General features: G+C 51.6%; 4 long non-coding RNA genes across 6 annotated transcripts; all 4 read right to left on the bottom strand.

Moving 5' to 3' along the window:
- Positions 1-407: 407 nt before the first annotated feature.
- Positions 408-2327, bottom strand: LOC123355361. Its single transcript, XR_006575086.1, has 3 exons — positions 2281-2327; positions 1772-1891; positions 408-680 (listed from the first exon to the last, which is right to left on the bottom strand). It is a non-coding gene; the product is annotated as an uncharacterized LOC123355361 (long non-coding RNA).
- A 6301-nt stretch (positions 2328-8628) lies between these two features.
- On the bottom strand, positions 8629-14092 carry LOC123355362. Of its 2 annotated transcripts, none has more exons than XR_006575089.1 (3): positions 14067-14092; positions 13409-13766; positions 8629-8662 (listed from the first exon to the last, which is right to left on the bottom strand). It is a non-coding gene; the product is annotated as an uncharacterized LOC123355362 (long non-coding RNA). The 2 variants fall into 2 exon arrangements; XR_006575088.1 differs by lacking the exon at positions 8629-8662 and adding an exon at positions 13016-13053.
- A 538-nt stretch (positions 14093-14630) lies between these two features.
- On the bottom strand, positions 14631-16358 carry LOC123355359. Of its 2 annotated transcripts, XR_006575084.1 has the most exons (4): positions 16299-16358; positions 15647-15993; positions 15030-15283; positions 14631-14861 (listed from the first exon to the last, which is right to left on the bottom strand). It is a non-coding gene; the product is annotated as an uncharacterized LOC123355359 (long non-coding RNA). The 2 variants fall into 2 exon arrangements; XR_006575083.1 differs by having other exon boundaries at positions 15030-15993.
- A 1610-nt stretch (positions 16359-17968) lies between these two features.
- LOC123355360 lies at positions 17969-20451 on the bottom strand. Its single transcript, XR_006575085.1, has 4 exons — positions 20396-20451; positions 19418-19773; positions 18925-19050; positions 17969-18314 (listed from the first exon to the last, which is right to left on the bottom strand). It is a non-coding gene; the product is annotated as an uncharacterized LOC123355360 (long non-coding RNA).
- Between the last annotated feature and the right edge of the window lie 841 nt (positions 20452-21292).

Below are 21292 nucleotides of genomic sequence, written 5' to 3'. Positions count from 1 at the left end.
AACATTGCTGCCTGCAGCTGCTGTCTCAACTTCCTGACCTACTTAAAAAGGCAGACTCTTTCCACCCTGAGCCCTGTCCTGTCCCCACCCTGCTCTAGATGGACAAGGGTAAGTGGGGGGTAGGAGTAGGGGGAGGCGGACACCCTGACATTAGCCCCCCTTTCCCCTGCACAGCAAGCAGGAGGCTCCGGGGGAGCAGCTCCAAGGCAGAGGGCAGGAGCAGCACATGGCAGTGTGGGGGGAAGGACAGCTGAACTGCCAGCAATTGATAGCCTGCTGGGTGGCTGCCGCACAGGGAACTTAGGGGGGCGGGGAGCTGATGGGGGGCTGCTGGTCCACCCTGGTTCCAAGCCCACACCAGCTAGCTGAAACAGGCTGCTCTTCCTGCAAGGACTGGATAAACCAGGCAGCTGCCAAGCAACATTATAAGGGAGCATTGCACAATGTTAAACGAGCATGTTCCCTAATTGATCAGCAACGTAACAACGTTAACCGGGGCGACTTTAAGTGAGGAGGTCAGTGCTTTGAATACAGTATCGCTTACTCACAGCCAGTTATGTGCAAGGCAGAAAGCTGAGGACTGTTAATCTCTTCTTAGAACTATGTCCAAGCTGCTCAGGTCCATGTCTGCCACCTTCTCCTTCGGCTGCTGCTCCTCCATGATTCCTCTAGAAGCGCAGCTGCAAAAGCCAAGCATGAGACATCACTACATACAGCTGTATTGGTGCGTGAAATCCACTCAATGAATACAGACCGAGTAAACACTGAGTCACAGCTCCACTCTCGCACCCACTGTCCAGCATGATTTTCCTCCTCTCCTACTTGTTCATAGCTCCCGAGACCTAGCCTGTGGGGATGCACACCTGAGTGTTGGCCAACATACTAGAGAAAAGACAGACAGAGAGAGAAACATGGGAGGAAGGGAAGCAACTCGTCACCTGGAGTCATCCCCCTGGATCTCACTTTCTGATGCAGAGGACACATTGCTACTGGCCAGAGAACTGAGCAGCCCCTGAAAATGGGGACCTTGTCTCCCTCAAACACAGCTAGTCAAAAACACTTTCTTACAAACACAGCCCTAGCAAATGGAGCGTCCCTACCAGGAGCAAGGTGGGCCGTGAGCAGAGCAATCACCAAAACAGACAGTTATCTCATTGAAAGCGGCGACTGTTCCACTCCCAGTAGGACGGCTTTTCCTTGGCATCAGTAGTTCTTGAGGTCCCATCGCTCTCGCTCGCTTTCCATGACATGAAGGCAGTAGACACTGACACATGACTTCTTTTCCCTTGGTACTAAACCCAGCACGAGGGGAAAAAACAAGTAAGTTACCATCTCAGTGGGCAATGTTGGGGAGGCTCTACTTTTCGCCTCTCCCACACAGTGAGGGTCTGCCCTGAACCCTCATCCCATCACACCTTTAGGACTACAAGTAGAAAATAACCCTTGGAATGACACCTTAAAACAGTCACTCTGCACAGCACACTGATCACACACACCACACTTGTGGGGAAAAGCATGTTTTGGGCTTGTAACTTATTGCTTCTTGTAGCTTGTTGCTTCCAGCAAGCAGAGGCAAAGGGGGGCGAGAGTCAGGGATGCACAGCGGGCCCACCGCAGTCCCAGACTGCAGACGCCAGGAGAGATCTAGAGACTCTGGTCCTTTCAAGCCTTAATCACACAGAGCCCCATAGACAATGAGGAAGCAAACAGAGTGTGAAGAAAATTGCAGTGAGTACAGATGAGGAATTCCAAGCCCTGACCTCTTACTCACAGGCAGTTATGTGGGAGGCAGAAAGCTGAGGACTGTTGATCTCCACTTAAGAGGATTTCCAGGCGGCTCAGGTCCACTTCTGCCAATTTCTCCTCCGGCTGCTGCTCCTGGATGATTCCTCTGCAAACACAGTAAGTAACCCAACAAAAAGCCATCACTACACAAAATTCAACTGGTGCATGAAATCTTGCCCTCATCCCTACCTCCCTGTCCCACGCCATCCACATCAGCCCCACTAGAGCAGAGACTCAGTCAACACCCACAGTCACCGCTGCACTCTAGCGCCCACCACCCTGTGTGATTTTGCTCCCCTCCTACTTGTTCATCGCTCCCAAGATCTAGCCTGTGGGGACGCACAGCTACCACACCTGCCCATGTCTTACGAAAGGAGACAGGACAAGGAGAGGCAAGGACAGAGAGAGAGAGAGAGAGAGAGACAGAGAGTGTGTTGGCCAACACATTAGAGGAGAGAGAGAGATAAAAACGTGGGAGGAAGTCAAGAAACGCACCAGCTGGAGTCATCCCCCTGGATCCAACCTTCTGCTGCAGAGAACACTCTGCTTCTGGACAGAGAAATGACCAGCCCCTGAAAATGGGGACCTTGTCTCCCTCGTAACTACAGCTATTCAGGAACTTTTTCCTACAAACTCAGCCCCAGCTAACCACAAGTCCTGGCCTGGAGGCAGGTGGGCCGTTACCAGAGTCCTCACAAAACCAGACACTTATCTCACTGATGGTGACGTCTGCTCCACTCCCAGCTTCATGGCATCTGCATAGCCTGGAATCAACAACGCTCACTGTCTCACGGCTCTTGGGCGCCTTCCATCTCACAACTGGGGTGGGCTCTTACCCTTCACTTCTTTCTCCATGGTACTAAGCACAACACAAGAGGGAAAAACAGAAGTTATCATCAGAATCTGCAGTGTTGTGTAGGTTCTTCTTCTCCCATCTCCCATTACACCTTTATAGATACGATTAAAAAGCACGCAACGCACACTCAGCCTTTGGAGCTCCTGGCCAGAGAATGCTGTGAAAGCCAAGACTATAATGGGGTTCAAGTAAGAACTAGGTACAGCAACTCCTCACTTAACGTTCTCGTTATGTTCCTGAAAAATGCGACTTTAAGTGAAACGATGTTAAGCGAGTCCAATTTCCCCATAAGAATGAATGTAAACGGGGGGTTACGCTGCAGGGGATTATTTTTTGCCATACAGTACAGTACTATAGTTGGGGGGTGCCCCCGCCTTACCCCACACGGGCACAGCTCACTGGCACTGGAGATGAGGCAGGCAAGGAGGCTGAAGGTGCTGTAGGCTAGGAGAAGCATGTTGCACAGGAGCAGCGGCAGCTTCCCCTCTCTGCGAGCACCAGGGTGGGGGCCTCAACCCCTTCCCCCAAGCCCCCACCCTTAACCTGCCTCTTCCTCCCCCCTCCTTCCCCTTTACTTCATACACCGCGTCCTCGCTCCTGCCCGCAGCAATCAGCTGGCTTGCGGCGTTTGGAAGCAGGGGAGGGAGGGGGAGCCTGCACAACGAGTCTTCACTCCCCGTCCCCGGACGCCACAAGCCAGCTGATTGCCACAGGCAGGAGGCCGTGGGGGAAGGCACTGATCCGCGGGGTTTGCTGGCGGGTGGGAAGTGCTGGGGGGGTGGGGGCATAGGAGAGCTGATGGGGGGCTGCCGACTGTGGACAAAGCAGGCAGCCAAACGCCGTTATAGCCAAGCATTGCACAACTTTAAATACAGCATGTTCTGTAATTGAGCAGGGACGTAAGATTGAAACAATGTTAAGCGAGAGGATGTTAAGTGGAGAGTTACTGTCAATTCATGGAGGATGAGTCCATCAACGGCTATGAGTCAGGATGAGCAGGGATCGTGTCCCTGGCCTCTGTTTGCCAGAAGCTGGGAAAGGATGACAGTGGATGGATCACTTGGTAATTCCCTGTTCTGTTCATTCCTTCCGGGGCACCTGACATTAGCCACTGTCGGTAGACAGGATACTAGGCTAGATGGACCTTTGATCTGACCCAATCTGGCCATTCTTACGTTCATATGTTAAGCAGCCTGTTGCACCTGCATCCAAGACAGTCACTGAGCAGAGGAGACTGTTGTCCCTTCCCTTGGTCGTAATCCCACAGAGCCCCATGGCCAACAAGGAGGCTCACGGCCTCTGAAGAAAACTTGAGTGGTACGGATGAGGGATAGAGGCCATAATTGTTCACTCACAGCCAGTCATGGAGAAGGCAGAAAGCTGAGGACTCTTCATCTCTGCTTACAAGGATATCCAGGCTGCTCAGGTTCACTTCTTCCAGTTTCTCCTCCGGCTCCAGCTCCTGGACAATTCCTCTGCAAACTAATAAAGACAAGCAGGAACTATCACTACACAGAGCTCTATTAACACCCTCATCCCTGCCTCCCTCTCCCATCCCATCTACAGCCGCCTCAGTCGAGGAACAGAGACTGAGCCCACACTATCAGTCACCGCTCCACTCTACAATCCACTGCTCCCCACGGGTTTCGTCCCCTAGCTCGCCTGCCCGTGTGCTATGAAGGGTGAGTGTTGGGCAGGAAGGAGAGAGAAGGGCTGAGGGGCCCCATGGGTGGAGGGAGGGATGGGGGTGCAGGTTGGGGAATGCTGGACAAAGGAGAAAAGGGCACTGGGGGGCCCACAGATCTAGGAACAGAGTGGGGTGCAGGTTGCGGTGGGAGGGAGGAAAAAAGGGGACTGAGGGGCCCAATGGATGGGGGAATGAACTGGGGGGGCTGTTGGGGAGGAAGAGGCGCTGAGCAGTCCCTACAGGAGGGGGCATGGATGGAGGCGCAGGTTGTGGTGAGCTGGGAGGATGTTGGAGAGAGATGGGGTCTGAGGAGTCCCTTGAATGGAGGAATGAACTGGGGGATACAGGCGTGTAGGTTGGGGAAAGTTGTTGCAGGCAGGGGGGTGTTGGGGAGGGAAGGAAGGAGGGGGGCGGAAGGGGGCTATGGGAGAAGGCATGTACGGGGGAAAGTAGGGATGGGGTGCAGGTTGGGGTGGCCTAGGAGGTGTTGGAGGAAGAAGAAAGGACTTAGTTTAGTTCCAAACTCCTAATCATTTGAGTGGTCCATCTCTGAACTTTTTCTAGTACCAGTATATCTTTTTTTTAGATGAGGAGACCACATCTGTACAAAGTATTCGAAACGTGGGTGGGCCATGGATTTATATAAGGGCAATAAGATATTCTCCGCCTTATTCTCTATCACTTTTTTAATGATTCCAAACATCCTGTCTGCTTTTTTGACTGCCGCTGCACACTGCGTGAACATCTTCAGAAAACTATCCATGACGACTCCAATATGTCTTTCCTGATTAGCTGTAGTTAAATTAGCCCCCATCATATTGTGAGTATAGTTGGGGATATTTTTTCCAATATGTATTACTTTACATTTATCCCCATTACATTTCATTTGCCATTTTGCTGACCAAACACTTAGTTTGTGAGATGTTTTTTAAGTTCTTCACAGTCTTCTTTGGGTTTAACTATCTTGAGCAGTTTAGTATCATCTGCAAACTTTGCCACCTCACCTTTCTCCAGATTATTTATGAATAAATTGAATAGGAGTGGTCCTAGGATTGACCCTTGGGGAACACAACTAGTTACTCCTCTCCATTCTGAAAATTTACCATTTATTCCTACCTTTTGTTCCCTGTCTTCCATCCAGTTCTTAATCCATGAAAGGCTCTTCCCTCTTTTCCAATGGCTATTTTATTTACCTAAGGTCCTTCACCAAAGGCTCTTATCAAAGGCTTTCTGGAAATCTAAGTACACTATGTCCCAAAATAGTCACTTTGTTCAGGAGACTCTTGTCCCTTTCCCAGCCTTAATCCCAGAGCCTCGTACCAAACGAGGAAGCACACAGCCTGTGAAGAAAACTACAGCGAGTACAGGTGAGGAATTGAAAGCACTCACCTCTTACTCACAGCCAGTTGTGCAGAAGGAAGAAATCTGAGGACTATTCATGTCTCCTTAGAAGGATGTCCAGGCTGCTCATGTCCAGTTCTGCATATTCTCGTCTGGCGAGGGCTCCTGGATGATTCCTCTGCAAACTAATAAAGGCAAGCAAGTACCGTCACTACACAGAGCTCTATTGGTGCATTTAATCTTGCCCTCATCCCCGCCTCCCTCTCTCATCCCATCTACATCACCCTACAAGGGCAGAGACTCAGTCAACACCCACAGTCACTGCTGCACTCTAGTGCCCACTGCCCTGTACTATTTCGGTCCCCTATTTGTTCACAGCTCACAAGACCTAGCCTGTGGGGATGCACACCTACCACACCTGCCCATGTCCTACGAAGGGAGACAGCACAAGGTGAGGCAAGGACAGATAGAGAGAGAGACACACACACACACAGAGACAGAGACCGAGTGCGTGTTGGCCAACACATTAGAGGAGAGAGAGAGAAAACGGTGGGATAGAATCAAGAAACTCACCAACTGGAGTCATCCTCCTTGATCTAATATGCTGAGGAGGACACACCAGTCCTGGCTAAAGACATGAGCAGCCCCTGAAAATGCGGACCTTGTCTCCCTCAAAACCACAGCTAGTCAGGAACCTTTTCTTACCAACCCAGCCCCAGCCGATGGTGTGTCTCTACCTGGAGTCAGATGGAGCATGAGCAGAACCCTCAACAAAACAGAAACTTATCTCAGTGTTGGTGGCGTCGGCTTGGCTCCCAAATGGACTGCTCTTGCCTGGCATGAGCAATGCTCACAGGCTCGCTGCTCTCACTCACTTTCCATCGCATGAGGGCAATAGAATCTGACGTGTGACTTCATTTCCCTCGGCACTAAACGCAGCAGAGGGGAGAAGAACAAAGTAAATTAGCATCTCTGTCTGCAGTGTTGAGTAGTCTTCATTTCACAGCTCACGTATCCCATGGCTCCGCCCTCAACTACTTCACACCGGCAACTAGAAGGGACCCATTGTAACTGCACCCAAAATAGTCACTTTGCTCAGTAGACTCTTGTCCCTTCCCCAGCCTTAATCCCAAAGAGCCTCGTACCCAACTGTGACTAAGTGGGAATGTTCGCAATGTTTTCTCTGAATACTGTGTGGGTGCCTCAGTTTCCCCTATGCCTTTCTTAAATATCTACTTGTGGGGAATCAGGGTGTATGATTTTTGAAGAGCCTTAGAGGGCCCCTGTGATACTGTCTGCATAGAGAATGGCCGGCACTCTCTCCTGGCAACTAACGGCCTGGGCCCCTCCTCTGTTCTCTGACACCTTCAGTTGGCCCCTTTGCAAAGAGATCCAGTGACCTCCTGGCCCGGGAAAGAGACAAAGGCCAGAGAGGAGGGGCTGGAGAGTCTCCGATTGTAGCTGGCTGGGAAAATGGAGGGGAGCCCAGACGGGGCTCTGGCCTCCCTGGGCCCCCCCAAGATGGACCTAACTGAAAGGGTCCTGTGATCTGTACTTGCAAGACCTGTCTTGGACTGTGTTCCTGTCATCTAAATAAGCCTTCCATTTTACTGGCTGGCTGACAGTCATCATGAATCGCAGGAAGCCGGGGGTGCAGGGTCTTGTCTCCCCCAAACTCCGTGACACCAACGAGGAAGCACACGGCCTGTGAAGAAAACTACAGCAAGTACAGATAAGGAATTGAAAGCACTGACCTCTTACTCACAGCCAGTAAAGCGGGAGGCAGAAAGCTGAGGACTGTTCATGTTTGCTTAGAAGGATGTTCAGGCTGAGCAGGTCCACCTCTGCCAGCTTCTCCTCCGGCGAGGGGCTTTGGACAATTCCTCTGGAAGAGCAGCTGGAAAAGCCATGCATGAGCCATCACTACACACATCTCTATTGATGCTTGAAATCTTGCCCTCATCCCCGCCTCCCTCTTCCATCCCATCTACATCAGCCCCACAGAGACCGAGTTAACACCGACAGTCACCGCTCCGCTCTCGTGCCCATTACTCTGCATTATTTTCATCTCCTTCTACTTCTTCGTGGCTCCTAATACATAGGCCGTGGGGATGTAATCCGAGCACGCCTGCCTGTGTGCTACGAAGGAAGACAGCACAAGGAAAGGCAAGGACGGACAGACAGAGAGAGAATGTTGGCCAACACAGTAGAAAAGAAAGAGAGAAACATGAGAGGATGGCAAGCAACTTTCCACCTGCAGTCATCCTCCCGGATCTAACTTCCGATGTAGAGGACACACTGCTACTGGCCAAAGAACTGACCAGCCCCTGAAAATGGGGACCTTGTCTCCTTCATAACGACAGCTACTCAGGAACCTTTTCTTACAAACCCAGCCCCAGCTAATGGGGTGTCCCTACCTGGAGGAGCAGAACCCTCAGCAAAAGAGATACTTATCTCAGTGATAGTAGCAGCTGTTCTGCTCCCAGATGGACGGCTGCTGCCTGGCACCAACAACGCTCGCCGTCTCATCACTCTCACTCGTTTTCCATCACGAGGGCTGTAGACTCTCACGCATGAAGTCTTTTTCCTTCGCACTAAAACCAGGGGATAAAACAAGTAAGTTACCAGCTCAGTCAGCAACGTCTCGTATGCTCTTCTTTTCGCCTCTCCTGCACAGCGGGGCTCCACCCTCAACCCTCTTCCCATTACACTTTTAAGACTAAAAGTAGAAAGCACACCTTGCAACTACACCTGATAGAGTCGCTCTGCACAGCAGACTCTGGCCCCTCCCCAGCCTTAATCCCACAGAGCCCCATACCCAACAAGGAACCACACGGCCTGTGAAGAAAACTACAGCAAGTACAGATGAGGAACAGCCAGTTATGCAGAAACCCGAGGACTATTCATGTCTCCTTAGAAGGATGTCCAGGCTTCTCAGGTCCACTTCTGCCATATTCCGTCCGGCGAGGGCTCCTGGATGATTCCTCTGCAAACTAATAAAGCCGAGCAAGAACTATCACTACACAGAGCTCTATTGCTGTGTTTAATCTTACCCTCATCCCTGCCTCCCTCTACAGTCCCATCTACATCTGCCCCACTCGATGAACAGAGACTGAGTCAACGCCAACAGACACCGCCCTACTCCACTATCCACTACCCTGCAGGATTTTTGTCCCCTCCTACTTCTTCACAGCTCCCGATACACAGCTTTTGGGGCTGCACACCTAGCACGCCTGCCCGTGTCCTAGGAAGGGAGACAGCACAAGGAGAGGAAAGGAGAGACAGAGAGAGTCCATAGGGCTGATCAATGGACACGTTCAGTAGGCAATTTGGGGTCCGTGCATCACTGGCTTAGTTGTATGATATCTGGGGGTGGGGGCTGCACTGTGAGGTAGAGGGGTTTAGAGTTCCCAAGCTGTACTGAGGGAATGTGGGATTCATAAGCCTTGGAGAGTAAGGGCAGGGTGGAGGGGGTTGAAAGGCCCCAGTGTGGCTGGGAAGGGTAACAGGAATTGGAGAGGGAAGCCTGGCTGGCTGTGGGTAGCATGGGGAAATGCGGTGCTGGGGAAGTGGGGCCCAGCAAAGGAGAAATAGGTTGGAGCCAATTGGGGTTGAGGTGTAGGGATTGGGTGTCATGGAGGATGTTGGGGTGCCCTGAGATGGGGAACAGATGGGGTGGATTGGAGGGCCACGTGCAGGGGGCAGATTGGGGTGGGGCGAGCGGAGTGCTGGCAAGTCTGGGGATGCCGCAGCAGGTTGAATGGGTCCCGGTGGGGGGCAGGCTGGAATGCACTAAAGGAGATGCTGGGACTCCAGTGTGCCATTAAAAACCCTGCTAGCACAGCAAGCCGCAGGGTCCGCGCTCCCGGGCTGGAGCACCGGGCCGAGCGCAGCAAGGCGCCGGCCCCTCCCCCGCCTTCTCCCCTCCCCCGGATCCCTGCCGCCACACGCAGAGCTGTGGGGCAGCGTTTGGCTCTGCAGGGAGGGAAAGACTCTCCCTGCTTGTCTGGAGCCCTGCCCCCACACACGCAGTGGTCTGAGGGGCGGGGCTGTGCGCTCCCACGGGGCAGCAAAGGCTGGCTCTGCTTGGAGACTCATGGTAAGTGGATCTGGGGCTGGGGGGCTTGGGTAAGGGGTTGGGGCAGTCAGGGGACAGGGTTGGTTGGATGGGGGTGGGAGCCCGGGGGGTGGCAAGGGGCGGGGATCTCTGGAGGCGGCAGACAGGGAACAGGGGGGTAGATGGGGCATGGGAATTCCGGGGTCTGTCAGGGGGTAGGGGCTGGATAAGGGTCAGGGGGTCTCTGGAGGAGGTGGTCAGGGAACAAGGAGCTGGGGGGGTTGGATGAGTCAGGAGTTTTGGGGGGGGCTGGCAGAAGGCAGGGGTGTGGAGGGGGTTGCAGCAGGCAGGGAGCAGGGGGAGGGTTGTACGGGTCAGGAGTTCTGGGGGTTCTGTCAGGGGTGGGGAGTGGTTGGATGGGGCATGTGAGTCTGGGGGTCTGTCTCGGGGTGTGGATAAGGGTTGGGGCAGTCAGGGGAAAGGTAGGGGGTAGGCTTCTAGGAGGGTAGTTACAGGACAAGGAGCTCAGGGGGTTGGATGAGTCAGGAGTTTGGGGGGGGCTGTCAGGAGGCAGGGGGAGGGTAGAATGGCTCAGGAGTTCTGGGGGGTCCTGTCAGAGGGTGGGGGTGTGGATAAGGGTTGGGGGCAGTCAGGGGACAGGTAGGGGGTAGGCTCCTAGGGGGGCAGTCAGGGGACAAGAACAGGGAGGCTTAGATAGGGGCAGGGGTCCCAGGAGGGGGTAGTCAGGGGACAAGGAGCAGAGGGGGGTTGGAGGTTCTGAGGGGGGCAGTCACCCAGCCCTGACACCCCCCCACACACACACACCCAGGCCCCTGCCCTGAGCCCTGTACCTCCCTCATACACACCCAGCCCTCTGTTGACTCCTTCACCCCCCCAACCCCAGCCCTGACACCTGCATCCCCCTCACATGCCCCCAGTCCGCTACCCTGACTCTTGCACCCCTGCACATCCCCACCCCCACCCTGAGCACCAAACTGGAGCTCCTGCACCCCCACTCACTTTCCCACCTGCACCCCTCTCACCAAATGGGAGCTGCCCAGTTAAGTGCCTCCACAACCAGACCGCCTGCCCCAACTCTGAGCCCCCTCCCTCATTCTAGCTCCTGGCCAGACCCTTCACCCCCAGCCCTGTGCTCGGTCCACTCCCACCCTCAGCTCAGTGCAGAGAGAGGAAGAGAATGGGCCAGAACCAAGGAGAAGGTAGCCACCCGCTGAATGTGGGCAGGGCCCCGCACAGCCTCCTGGCGGCCTAATGGAATAGAACCCCAGACCAGCAGCGGGTTGAGCAGGCCAGCAGTGTAAGATCCACATTTTAATTTAATTTTAAATGAAGCTACTTAAACATTTTGAAAACCTTGTTTATTTTACAATACAACACTAATTTCTATGTCTATATATTATATAACTAAAAAGAGACCTTCTGAAAAACATTAAGGTTTTGCATGCTAGTAATACATTTTAGAGTGAATAAATGAAGACTCGGCACACCACTTGTGAAAGGTTGCCGACCCCGATATAGACAATAACGCTATTTCACTCCAGTGTCTTCCTAAAATGTTAATATTGCTTTTTTGATCTTTGAATCACAGCTATAGCAATAGACAAGACCCGAGCTAACATTTACCCTTCTATCTCTAACAATGCAGGCTGCATTTCAAACCTCTATTCCTTTACAGATCTTCCTAACCAGTCTTTAAAGTTCGGCCATGGATCAGGTCAGTTTGTGAGTTAATTAACTCTTGCTGGCCCTGTCACCTTACAATGAGATATTACATTACACGCAGATCACCACAAGGTCTCTGGCTTTGAGCTCCTTAGGACCTAGCCTTTAAAATGCTCTTTGCCACTGACCAATCCTTGTCAGAAGGGTGCAGATCTCCCCTTTCAAGCTCCTCTTGGGCCGCTGGCACTTGCTGGGCAATGAGACCACGCTCTCCTGAGGGAACAGAGGTCTCTCCTTTACAGCGCTTTTCTCTCTGCCCCATTCGAACGCCCCTGGCTTAAGGACCACCCTGTAAGGAGGGTTTGGGTCTCCTTTGCCAAGCAAATTAAACCACAGGTCACTTTGACACGCCCGGCAAAATGACTGCCCTGTAACCAGGGTGTAAGGTCTTATCCCTCGCACGCTTAAACTAGGGGAGCCTTTTTGTGCCTGTGGCTGAGCGACACCCCACCCCTTGAGAAGGCTTGAGCTTCACTTTCTCTTAGTGACAGGAAATTCCCCACAATTATTTCTACTGGGCTTTTTTGACATTTGAAGTGAAATCTTACTTGCGACCTATCCAAGTCAGATGCAACATGGTGTGGCGAAGGGGCAGCTGTAAGGGGATGGTGGAGGCCGTGGAAAATTCGCCCCTTTTCTCAAAAAAGCCAAGAAATGGCCCAACCATGCAAATGTCACACCGTCTCGAAATGAACAGGTGAGGTAGGGGGCTCCTTTCAGACCCTCACTTCCACCTCATCCTTCCTCAAGTCCTTTTGTCCTGCCCAATTCACACCGCTCAACCAACCACAACTTTGACCCTTTGTTTTCTTGTGCACAAGAAAGACACCGTCGCACTGATGAATGTTCAACTGTAGAGATTCGGACAGCTCCCTCAGTTGTGTCCAAATTCCAGGCCTTATGTCTCTTTGGAGATAGACAGAGGAGATTCCTAGGGCTACGTCCGAAGGGATTGATGTGGCTATCCTTTCTGAAATGTGTTGATGTTCAGGTGTTGTAAGCACATGCGGTGGTATTCAGAGCCCTACTAACATGACTGCGTCACAAGGAAGAGGGATCTTTTCTGGTAAAGATTAGGGAGCACAAAGTTATTTTCTTGGTGAGGTAGGAAGGTAAGTCCGGAAGGGTGTCGCTGAGAGATGGAGGATTGATCGGAAAGGAGACACTCAGCAGGATCCCTCCCTTACCTGTTCATTTCCAGATATTTTCACATTGGGGACTCCCACCCCCCCCCCCCCCCCGCACACACCGAGTTTAAAGGAGGAGTATTTTACTGAAGAAAGGGTGACCGCCCTGTAATCAGGGTTCAGGCCCCTTTTCTCCTGTCTACATTGGCCCTCTTAATGGCACCCAACATAGTCACTCTGCAGAGCAGATTCTGACCCCTCCCCAGCCACAGAGCCCCGTACCCAAGGAGGAAGCACACGGCCTGTTAAGAAAACTACAGCAAGTACAGATGAGGAACAGCCAGTTATGCAGAAACCCGAGGACTATTCATGTCTCCTTATAAGGATGTCCAGGCTTCTCAGATGCACTTCTGCATATTCTCCTCCGGCGAGGGCTCCTGGACGATTCCTCTGCAAACTAATAAAGCCAAGCAAGGACCATCACTACACAGAGCTCTTTTGATGTCCTCATCCCTGCCTCCCTCTCCCATTCCATCTACATCCCCCGGACCGAATGAACAGAGACTGAGTCAACATCCACAGACACTGCTCCACTCTAGCGCCCACTATCCTGCATGATTTTCATCCCCTCTTACTTGTTCATAGCTCCCGAAACCAAGCCTATGGGGATGCACACCTAGCACTCCTGCCCCTGTTCTATGAAGGGAGACGGCACAAGGAGAGGCAAGGACAGAGACAGAGAGAAAAAGAGAGTGTTGGCCAACACACTAGAGGAGAGAGAGAGAGAGAGAGGAGAAAGGCAAGTAACTCACCATCTGGAGTCATCCTCCTGGATCCAACCTTCTCCTGCGGAGGACACACTGCTTGTGAACAGAGAAATGACAAGCCCCTGAAAATGGGGACCTTATCTCCCTTGTATCCCCAGCTAGTCAGGAAACTCTTCTGACAAACCAGCCCCAGCTAACAGGGTGTCTGTACCTGGAGTCAGATGGGCTGTTAACAGAACCCTCAGCAAAACAGACACTTATCTCACTGACAGTGGCATCTGCTTGGCTCCCAAATGAACGGCTCTTGCCTGGCATGAACAATGCTCACAGGCTCGCTGCTCTCACTCACTTTCCATTGCATGAGGGCAGTAGACTCTGACATGTGACTTATTTTTCCTTGGTACTAAACCCAGCAGAGGAGAGAAAAACAAACAAGTTAGCATCTCCATCTGCAATGTCACGTAGTCTCTTCATCTCACATCTCCCATATCCCACGGCTCCGCCATCAAACCATCTCCTATTACTACTTTACATCTGTAACTAGAAGGGATCCATTGTAACTGCACCCAAAATAGTCACTTTGCTCAGGAGACTCTTGTCCCTTCCCCAGCCTTAATACCACAGTGTCCTGTACCCAGCGAGGAAGCACAAGTCCTGTGAAGTAAACTACAGCGAGTACAGAAAAGGAATTGAAAGCACTGACCTCTTACTCACAGCCAGTTGTTCAGAAGGCAGAAAGCTGAGGACTGTTCCTGTCTGGTTAGAACCTTGTCCAAGCTGCTCAGATCCATCTCTGCCAGTTTCTCCTCCAGCTCGAGCTCCTGGACAATTCCTCTGGAAGTGCAGCTGCAAAAGCCAAGCATGCGCCATCTCTACACACAGCTCTAATGGTACTTGAAATGTTGCCCTCAATCCTGCCTCCCTCTTCCATCCCATCTACATCAGCCCCACTTGAACAGAGACCGATTCAACACTGACAGTCACTGCTCCACTCTCGCACCCACTACCCCGCATGGTTTTCGTCCCCTCCTACTACTCCAGGGCTTTCAAGACCTAACCTGTGGAGATGCACACCTCGCAGGCCTGCCTGTGTCCTAAGAAGGGAGATGGCACAAGGAAAGGAAAGGACAGATTAAGAGAGAGCGTTGGCCAACACACTAGAGAGACAGAGAGCAAGAAAATGAGAAACACGGGAGGAAGGCAAGCAACTTGTCACCTGGAGTCATCCTCCTGGATCCAACCTTCCGCTGCAGAGGACACACCGGTACTGGCCAGAGGACTGAGCAGCCCCTGAAAATAGGGACCTTGTCTCCCTCATAACCACAGCAGAGCCTTCACCTAACAAGACACTTATCTCACTGACAGTGATCCTTGCTCCACTCCCAGCTGGATGGCTCTTCCCTGGCATCAACAATGCTTAGAATCTCCCAGCTCTCGCTCCCTTTCCATGGCATCTGCGGAGTGGACTCTGACTCTGCACTTGGTACTAAACCCAGCACTAGGGGGAAAAACAAATCAGTTAGCATCTCAGTCTGCAACGTGCATAGGTTCTTCTTCTCCCATCTACCACACCTCAGGGCTCCGCCCTCAACCTTCCTCCCATTACAGCTTTAGCACTACAACTAAAAAGCAGCCCACTGCACCTACATCCAAAATACTCACTCACTCTGCACAGGAGACTTGTGCCTTTGCCTCGTCTGAATCCCACAGAGCACCGTGTCCAATGAGGAAATTCAGAGCCTCTGAACAAAACCGGAGCCAGTACAGATGAGGGATTCCAAGCACTGACCGCTTACTCTCAGCCAGTTGTGCGGGAGGCAGAAATCGGAGGACCATTCATGTCTGCTTAGAAGGATGTCCAGGCTCCTCAGGTCCGTGTCTGCCACTTTCTCCTTCAGCTGCTGCGCCTGGACAATTCCTCTGCAAGCGCAGGAAATGAGCGAAGCAAGGGCCATCACTACACAAAATTCAATTGATGCAGGTAATCTTGCCCTCATCCCTGCCTCCCTCTCCCATCCTATCTACATCAGGCCCACTTGAAGAGAGACAGTCAACATCCACAGTCACCCCTCCACTCTAGCACCCACTATGATGCATGATTTTTGTCCCCTCCTACTTGTTCATAGCTCCCGAGACCTAGCCTGAGGGGATGCACACCTAGCACTCCTGCCCGTGCCCTATGGGCGGGCGGGGGAGAAGAGAGAGAGTGAGGTCCAACATAGTAAAGTAGAGTAGAGTAGAGAAGACAGAGAGAGAAACAGAGGAGGAAGGCAAGCAACTCACCACTTGGAGTCATCCTCATGGATCTAACCTTCTCCTGCCGAGGAGACACCGACCCTGGCCAGAGAAATGATCAGCCCCTGAAAATGGGGACCGTGTCTCCCTCAAAACCACAGCTAGTCAGGAACCTTTTCTTACAAACCCAGCCCCACCTAACGGGGTGCCTCTACCTGTAGCCAGGTGGGCCGTGAGCAGAACCCTCAGCAAAAAAGATACTTATCTCAGTGATAGTAGCAGCTGTTCTGCTCCCAAATGGACGGCTCGTGCCTGGCACCAACAACGCTCGCAGTCTTGTCACTCTCATTCATAGGGGCAGTAGACTTTGACATGCGACGTCTTTTTGCTTGGTACTAAAACCAGGGGATAAAACAAGTAAGCTACCGTCTCAGTCAGAAATGTCTTGTAGGCTCTCCTTTTCCCCTCTCATGCACGGCAGGGTTCCGCCATCTACCCATTACACCTTTAGGACTAAAAGTACAAAGCACCTCTTACAACAACACCACCCAACAGAGTCACTCTGCACAGCAGACTCTGGCCCCTCCTCACCCTTAATCCCACAGAGCCCTCTACCCAACAAGAAACCACACAGTCAATGAAGAATACTACAGTGAGTACAGATGACTCTGTGAGTTCAAAGCACTGAGCCCTTACTCACAGCCAGTTATGCAGAAGGCAGAAACCTGAGGACTATTCTTGTTTCCTTAGAAGGATGTCCAGGCTGCTCAGGTCCACTTCTGACATTCTCATCCGGCTGGGGCTCCTGGACGATTCCTCTGCAAACTAATAAAGCCAAGCAAGAACTGTCACTACACAGAGCTCTATGAATGCCCTCATCCCTGCCTCCCTCTCCCATCTCATCTACATCAGCCCGACTCGATGAACAGAGACTGAGTCAACACTGACTGTCACCGCTCCACTCTAGCGCCCACTACCCTGCATGATTTTCATCCCCTCCTACTTCTTCATAGCTCCTGATACCTAGCCTGTGGGGATGCACACCTAGCACTCCTGCCCGTGTCCTATGAAGGGAGACAGCACAAGGAGAGGCAAGGACAGAGACAGAGAATGTTGGCCAACACACTAGAGAAGAGAGTAAGAGAGAGAGAGAGAGAGAGAGAGAGAGAGAGAAAGAAACAGAGAAAGGCAAGAAACTGATATGGGCCGTGAGCAGAACCCTCAGCAAAACAGACACTTATCTCTGACAGTGGCGTCTGCTCGACCCCCACATTGACGGCTGTTGCCTGGCATGAACAATGCTCACAGGCTCGCTGCTCTCACTTTCCATCGCATGAGGGCAGTAGACTCTGATGTGTGACTGCTGGGTTTAGTACCAAGGAAGAAGGAAAAAAAAATAAAAAATTACCATCTCCGTCTGCAATGTCACATAGTCTCTTCATTTCACATCTCCCGTATCCAACAGCTCTGCCCTCAACCCATCCCCCATTACTACTTTACAGCTGCAACTAGAAGGGACCCATTTTAACTGCACCCAAAATAGTCACTTTGCTCAGGAGACTCTTGTCCCTTCCCCAGCGTTAATCCCAAAGAGCCTCATACCCAACGAGGAAGCACACGGCCTGTGAAGGAAACAAGAGTGAGTACAGATAAGGAATGGAAAACACTGACTTCTTACTCATAGCCAGTTATCCAGAATGCAGAAAGCTGAGGACTGTTCATGTCTCCTTAGACGGATGTCCAGGCAGTGCAGGTCCACTTCTGCCAGCTTCTTCTCCAGCTGAGACTCCTGGACAATTCCTCTGCAAACTAATAAAGGCAAGCAAGAACTATCACTACACCAGTGGTTCTCAACCTTTTGTACTGATGATCCCTTTTACATAGAAAGCTTCTGAGTGTGACCCTCCCCTTATAAATTAAAAACACTTTTTGTATATTCAACACCATTATAAATGCTGGAAGCAAAGTGATGTTTAGGATGGAGGATGACATTTCACAACCCCCCAAATAACAACCTTCCATCCCCCTGACGGGACCTAAACCCGTTTGAGAACTCCTGCACTACATAGAGCCCAATTAAGGCCCTCTTCCCTGCATCGCTTTCGATCTGTCTTAGCCCCACAACACCAACAGTCACCGCTCCAGTCTCGCACTGACTGCCCTGCATGATTTTTGTCCCCTCCTACTTCTTTATGGCGCCCAAGACACAACCTGTGGGGGTGCACACCTAGCTCGCCTGCCAATATCATAAGAAGGGAGACAGCACAAGGAAAGGCAAGGACAGATTGAGAAAGCGTGTTGGCCAACACACTAGAGAAGAGAGAGAGAGAAACACGAGAGAAAGGCAAGCAATTCACCACCTGGACTCATTCTCCTAGATGCAACCTTCTGCTGCGTAGGACACACTGCTCCTGGCCAGAAAACTGAGCAGCCCCTAAAAATGGGGATCTTCTCTCTCTCAAAACCACAGCTAGTCAGGAACCTTTTCTTACAAAGACAGCCTCAGTAAACAGGGCATCCCTTTCAGGAGCAAGGTGGGCCGTGAGCAGAGCAATCACCAAAACAGACACTTATCTCATTGACAGTGATGACTGTTCCATTCCCAGTTTGACGGCTTTTTCAAGGCATCAATAATTCTCGCAGTCCCATCACTCTCGCTCGCTTTCCATCGCATGAGGGCAGTAGACTCTGACTTGTCACTTCTTTTCCCTTGGTACTAAATCCAGCGGAAAAACAAGTCAGTCACCATCTCAATTGGCAACATTGGGTAGCCGCTTCTTTTTGCCTCTCCCACATGGTGGGGCTCTGCCCTGAACCCTCCTCCCATCACGCCTTTACAAGTAGAAAGCACTCCTTGCTACGACACCTGAAATAGTCACTCTGCACAGATGACTCTGGTCAGACACACCAAACCTGTGGGGAAAACACGTAGAAATTGTGCTTCTTTTTGGCTTGTAGCTTATTACTTCTTGTAGATTTTTGCTTCCAGCAAGCACGGACAAGGAGGAACAAAGGGGAGGGCTAGTTGAGGTGCACAGCGGGCCCACCACAGTCCCAGACTGCACGCCAGGGGAGATCTACTCATTGAGTGTTGGGGTTCTTAGGGATTGGCTTGTTTTGGCCTTGTTTTCAAATGGGTTTATCTTGATTTTTGGCTTATTGTCAAAGTCGGAGTGCTTGTTTCCCCAGTGAAAGTTAGCAATTGTGACTCTGGTCCCTTCCCCAGCCTTAATCCCAAAGAGCCCCACACCCAACAAGGAAGCAAACAAAGTGTGAAGAAAATCACAGCAAGTACAGATGAGGAATTCCAAGCACTGACCATTTACCCACAGCCAGTTATGCACGAGGCAGAAAGCTGAGGACTGTTCATGTCTCCTTAGAAGAATGTCCAGGCTCCTCACAGGCCCACGTCTGCCAATTTCTCCTCCGGCTGCTGCTCCAGGACAATTCCTCTACAAATGCAGCAAATAAGCCAACCAAGAGCCCTCACTACAAAAAATTCAATTGGTGCGTGAAATCTTGCCCTCATCCCTGCCTCCCACATCAGCCCCACTAGAGCAGAGACTCAGTCAACACCTACAGTCACCGCTTCACTCTAGCGCCCACTGCCCTGCATCATTTCGGTCCCCTACTTGTTCATAGCTCACAAGACCTAGCCTGTGGGGATGCACACCTAACACACCTGCCCGTGTCCTACGAAGGAAGACAGCACAAAAAGAGGCAAGGACAGAGAGAGAGAGAGAGACAGACAGAGTGTGTGTTGGCCAACACATTAGAGGAGAGAGAGAGAAAAACGTGGGAGGGAGTCAAGAAACTCACCAGCTGGAGTCATCCCCCTGGATCTAATATGCTGCGGAGGACACGCTGGTCCTGGCCAGAGACATGAGCAGCCCCTGAAAATGGGGACATCGTCTCCCTTGTAACCACAACTAGTCAGGAACCTTTTCTTACAAACCCAGCCCCAGCTAACGGGGCGTCCCTACCAGGAGCAAGATGGGCTTTGAGCAGAGCGATCACCAAAGAAGACACTTATCTCATGGAGAGTGGTGGCGGTTCCGCTCCCAGATGGACGCCTTCTGCGTCGCATCAACAACGCTTGCAGACTCATCGCTCTTGCTCTCTTTCCATTGCACGAGGGCAGTAGACTCTGACCTGTGACTTCTTTTCTCTTGCTACTAAACCCAGCACAAGGGGGAAAAACAAATCAGTTACGCTTTCAGTCAGCAACTTTGGGTAGGCTCTTATTTTCCCCTCCCGCACACAGTGGGGCTCCACCCTCAACCCTATTCCCATTACACCGGTAGGACTACAAGTAGAAAGCACCCCTTGCGACGACACCCGAAATAGTCACTTTGCACAGCAGACTCTGGTCACACACACCAAATCTCAAGGGGGAAAATAAAACATAGAAATTGGGCTTGTTTTTGGCCTGTAGCTTATTGCTCGTTGTAACTTGCTGCTTCCAGCAAGCAGGGGCAAAGGGGGGCAGAGAGTCAGGGGTGCACAGCGGATCCACCACAGTCCCAGACTGCACGCCAGGAGAGATCTAGTCATTGAGTGTTGGGGTTCTTCGGAATTGGCTTGTTTTGGCCTTATTTGAAATAGGATTAGCTTGATTTTTGGAATATTGTGAATTCAGGGTTCTTATCTACCCAGTGAAAGTTGGCAAGTATGACTCTGGTCTCTTCCCCAGCCTTAATCCCACAGTGCCCCATACCAAACAAGGAAGGCAACGGCCTATGAAGAAAATTACAGTGAGTACAGATGAGGAATTCCACACACTCACTGCTTACTCACAGCCAGTTAGGCAGAAGGCAGAAACCTGAGGACTGTTGAGGTCTCCTTAGAAGGATGTCCAGGCTGCTCACGTCCACTTCTGCATATTCTCGTCCGGCGAGGGCTCCTGGATGATTCCTCTGCAAACTAATAAAGTCAAGTAAGTACCATCACTACACACAGCACTACTGGTGCATTTAATCTTGCCCTCATCCCATCTACATGCGCTTGACTCGAACAGAGACTGAGTCAACATCCACAGACACCGCTCCACTCTAGCACCCACTGCCTCGCATGATTTTCATCTCCTATTTGTTCATAGCTCCCGAGATCTAACCTGTGGGGATGCACACCTAGCACTCCTATCCGTGTCCTATGAAGGGAGACAGCACAAGAAGAAGCAAGGACAGAGACAGAGTGAGAGACAGACAGACAGAGTGTGTGTTGGCCAACATATTAGAGGAGAGAGAGAGAGAGAGAGAGAGAGAGAGAGAGAGAAAAAACATGGGAGGGAGTCAAGAAACTCACGAGCTGGAGTCATCCCCCTGGATCCAACCTTCTGCTGCAGAGGACACACCCCTCCTGGCCAGAGAAATTACCAGCCCCTGAAAATGGGGACCTTGTCTCCTTCATAACCACTAGTTAGGAACCTTTTCTTACAAACCCAGACCTTGCTAATGGGACGTCCCTACCAGGAGCTGAGCCGTGAGCAGAGCAATCACCAAACCAGACACTTAGTGACAGTGGCCTCTGCTCGGCTCCCAGATGGACTGCTCTTGCCTGGCCTGAACAATGCTCACAGGCTCGCTGCTCTCACTCACTTTCCATCGCATGAGGGCAGTAGACTCCGACGTGTGACTTCTTTTTCCTTGGTACTAAACCCAGCAAAGGGGAGAAAAGCAATAAAAGAAAATAGCA

Source organism: Mauremys mutica, chromosome 23 (assembly GCF_020497125.1).
Source record: "Mauremys mutica isolate MM-2020 ecotype Southern chromosome 23, ASM2049712v1, whole genome shotgun sequence".
Classification (NCBI taxonomy): Eukaryota; Metazoa; Chordata; order Testudines; family Geoemydidae; genus Mauremys; species Mauremys mutica.
Note: the sequence above shows the minus strand (reverse complement) of the source record. Positions and strands in the feature narration are given on the sequence as shown.